We start from the raw sequence: 4,647 nt of genomic DNA, 5'->3' as shown, positions 1-4,647 counted from the left end.
CCCCCCCCCCCGGTGAACACCCGGAACCCATTCGTCATTCCCGGTACATTCCCGGTAACTCCGAAAACCTTCCGGTAATCAAATGAGGTCATCCTATATATTAATCTTAGTTTCCGGACCATTCCGGAAACCCTCGTGACGTCCGTGATCTTATCCGGGACTCCGAACAACATTCGGTAACCAACCATATAACTCAAATACGCATAAAACAACGTCGGACCTTAAGTGTGCAGACCCTGCGGGTTCGAGAACTATGTAGACATGAACCGAGTGACTCCTCGGTCAATATCCAATAGCGGGACCTGGATGCCCATATTGGATCCTACATATTCTACGAAGATCTTATCATTTGAACCTCAGTGCCAAGGATTCATATAATCTCGTATGCCATTCCCTTTGTCCTTCGGTATGTTACTTGCCCGAGATTCGATCGTCAGTATCCGCATACCTATTTCAATCTCGTTTACTGGCAAGTCTCTTTACTCGTTCCGTAATACAAGATCCCGCAACTTACACTAAGTCACATTGCTTGCAAGGCTTGTGTGTGATGTTGTATTACCGAGTGGGCCCCGAGATACCTCTCCGTCACACGGAGTGACAAATCCCAGTCTCGATCCATACTAACTCAGCGAACACCTTCGGAGATACCTGTAGAGCATCTTTATAGTCACCCAGTCACGTTGCGACGTTTGATACACACAAAGCATTCCTCCGGTGTGAGTGAGTTATATGATCTCATGGTCATAGGAACAAATACTTGACACGCAGAAAACAGTAGCAACAAAATGACACGATCAACATGCTACGTCTATTAGTTTGGGTCTAGTCCATCACATGATTCTCCTAATGATGTGATCCCTTTATCAAGTGACAACACTTGCCTATGGTCAGGAAACCTTGACCATCTTTGATCAACGAGCTAGTCAACTAGAGGCTTACTAGGGACAGTGTTTTGTCTATGTATCCACACATGCACTGTGTTTCCAATCAATACAATTATAGCATGGATAATAAACGATTATCATGAACAAAGAAATATAATAATAACTAATTTATTATTGCCTCTAGGGCATATTTCCAACAGTAGCGACATCAATCTAGAACATAGTGGATACTAGGGATCAATCCCCGTCAAGAACTAACTCGATTACATGATAGATCTCATCCAACTCATCACCGTCCAGCAAGCCTACGATGAGATTACTCACGAATGATGAAGAGCATCATGGAATTGTCGATGGAGAAAGGTTGATGATGACGATGGCGACGATTTCCCCTCTCCGGAGCCCGAAACGGACTCCAGATCTACCCTCCAGATGAAGAATAGGATGTGGCGGCGCCTCCGTATCGCAAAACGCGATGAAACCTTCTCTCTGATTTTTTTTCCAGGTGAAACGGAAGATATAGAGCTGAGTTTGGGGGCGGTGGAGCCACGTGGGCCCCACAAGCCCTCACGGCGCGGCAAGAGGGGTGGCCGCGACCTGTGGGCTTGTGGCCCACTGGTCCACCTCCTCCGGTGGATCTTTGCGCAGGTATTTTTCTTTTATTCTAGAAAAAATCTCCGTAAATTTTCAGGACATTCCGAGAACTTTTATTTTTGCACAAAAACAACACCATGGCAATTCTGTTGAAAACAGCGTCAGTCCGGGTTAGTTCCATTCAAATCATGCAAATTAGAGTCCAAAGCAAGGGCAAAAGAGTTCGGAAAAGTAGATACGACGGAGACGTATCAAGTACACACGGATCTGAATATTACAAACCCGTTGACTAAACCTCTTCCTCGAGCAAAACATGATCAACACCACAATGCTATGGGTGTTCGATACATCACAATGTAACTAAATTATTGACTCTAGTGCAAGTGGGAGACTCTTGGAAATATGCCCTAGAGGCAATAATAAAATGGTTATTATCATATTTCCTTATTCATGATAATCGTCTATTGTTCATGCTATAATTGTATTAACAGGAAACAGTAATACATGTGTGAATAAATAGATCACAATGTGTCCCTAGCAAGCCTCTAGTTGGCTAGCTCGTTGATCAATAGATGATCATTGTTTCCTGATCATGGACATTGGATTTCATTGATAACGGGATCACATCATTAGGAGAATGATGTGATGGACAAGACCCAATCCTAAGCATAGGACTAGATCGTGTTGTTCGTATGCTAAAGCTTTTCTAATGTCAAGTGTATTTTCCTTCGACCGCGAGATTGTGCAACTCCCGGATACCGTAGGAGTGCTTTGGGTGTATCAAACGTCACAACGTGACTGGGTGACTATAAAGGTGCACTACCGGTATCTCTGAAAGTGTCTGTTGGGTTGGTACGAATCGAGATCGGGATTTGTCACTCTCTATGACGGAGAGGTATCTCTGGGCCCACTCGGTAGAACATCATCATAATGAGCTCAGTGTGACTAAGTAGTTAGTCACAGGATGATGTGCTACGGAACGAGTAAAGAGACTTACCGGTAACGAGATTGAACAAGGTACAAGTATACCGCCGATCGAATCTCGGGCAAGTTCTATACCGACAGACAAAGGGAATTGTATATGGGATTGATAGAATCCTTGACATCGTGGTTCATCCGATGAGATCATCGTGGAACATGTGGGAGCCACCATGGGTATCCAGACCCCGCTGATGGTTAGTGGTCGGAGAAGTGTCTCGGTCATGTCTGCATGCCTCCCGAACTCGTATGGTCTACACACTTAAGGTTCGATGGCGCTAGGGTTATAGGGAATTGTTATACGAGGTTACCGAAGGTTGTTCGGAGTCCCGGATGAGATCCCTGGCGTCACGAGGAGCTCCGGAATGGTCCGGTGGTAAAGATTGATATATAGGTTGGATGGGTTTGGACGCCGGAAATGTTTCGGGCACCACCGGCAAAGTGTCGGAACCACCGGAAGGGTTTCGGAGGCCCACCGGGAGAGACCACCAGCCCCAGGAGGCTACAGGGGCCAAGTGTGAGAGGGAACCAGCCCTTGGGTGGGCTGGTGCGCCCCCCACACCCAGCTCATGGCGCCTAAGAGGGGGAAGGGGGAACCCTAGCGCAGGTGGGCCTAAGGCCCACCAGGGGGTGCGCCACCCCCCTCCCCTCCTGGCCGCCACCCCTCCCCCCCCCCATCTAGGGCTGCCCCCCCCCTCAAGGGGGAAACCCTAAAGGGGGCGCCGCCCTCCCTCCCCCCTATATATAGCGAGGGTTTTGGCCATTGGAGACACGGTTTTCCATCTCTCGCGGCGCAACCCTGCTCTTCTTCTTCCTCCTCTCCCACGATGCTTGGCGAAGCCGTGCTGGGAGACCTCGTCTCTCAATGGACACCACGCCGTCGTGCTGCCAGAGATCTTCCCCAACCTCTCCCTCCTCCTTGCTAGATCAAGGTGCGGGAGACGTCACCGGGATGCACGTGTGTTGAACGCGGAGGTGCCGTGGTTCGCCACTAGATCGGAATCACACCGCGATCTGAATCGCCGCGAGTACGACTACATCAACCGCGTTCTAGCAACGCTTCCGCTTAGCAATCTTCAAAGCTATGAAGATGCTCTCACCCCTCTCTCGTTGCTGGTCTCTCCATAGGAAGATCTGAATATGGCGTAGGAAAATTTTGAATTTATTCTACGTTACCCAACACTCGCTATGTTGGGTGATATGTTGGTGGCGCGATGTCTCAGTCAGCAACGAATCATAGTTGCCATGTATGTTTAATTTGCAGCAAATCATAGTTGCGTGAATTTAAGATCTGCAATCAAACTTGATGGTTCATGCATCTGTGCTGTGGCAAGGCAACGCAATAGAAAGTACTAAGCAAAGCGGTTAAAATTTGAACGGTTACAGAAAATCCAAGGAAAATTATATGGTCGGCTCCAGTCAAAGTCAAGGAGAGAGTCCCCTTGCCTGTAATTAGGCCAATCCCTTTTTTGTAATTCATCATCATGGGAGGATGACAAAGATTTTACTGTTTAAGTAGGCATTTGATTATCTTAGCATGCTTATAATATTAAGTAGATGACGCGCACGAGTGCACTTCCCGAGCTTTCCAGCTATATGCGCCGAATCATATCACGAGGTGCTTGGAAAAAATATTAATCTTGCGTTCTGATCTCGAGATGGTCTGACTAGGCATTACTGAGGGCTTCACAGTTAAACTGCAACTGCTCAACTTCCAATGTTTTTGTTTTTTAATTTTTATTTCTTAACCCTTCATTGCAAAGGAATATGTAAACAAACAAGACGAACCTGTGTTTTTTGCACCAATATGATTGATCGCATAAGACTGCTACAATGTTGAGAAGGTAAACCATCAGCCCATCAGTGCAAACTTCTGTTTGGTAGGAGAAACTTGCTCTTTCTATCTCTTGATCTGTACAGGTACACCTTTTTTGCGATGACAATTGCACCTTTTTTTGTGTTTGACAGAGACCTATTGCCTATGAAAATATATAGCAACTAGGCTTGCATTTTTTTACAATAAGAAAACGTTTGTAGGATCCATTTTTAGCATCTATAATGCATGTTTGTTGTGGACCCACATTGCTCCATGTGTTGGAAGTTGTAATCTATACGATGTTGTATAAACCGTATAGAGATAATCTTGACTTAGAGATAAGTTAGTTTAAATCATGTGTGCCGAAGGGATATG

The sequence above is a fragment of the Hordeum vulgare genome, chromosome 6H, assembly GCF_904849725.1.
Source record: "Hordeum vulgare subsp. vulgare chromosome 6H, MorexV3_pseudomolecules_assembly, whole genome shotgun sequence".
Classification (NCBI taxonomy): domain Eukaryota; kingdom Viridiplantae; phylum Streptophyta; class Magnoliopsida; order Poales; family Poaceae; genus Hordeum; species Hordeum vulgare.
This window is presented reverse-complemented; position numbering follows the sequence as displayed.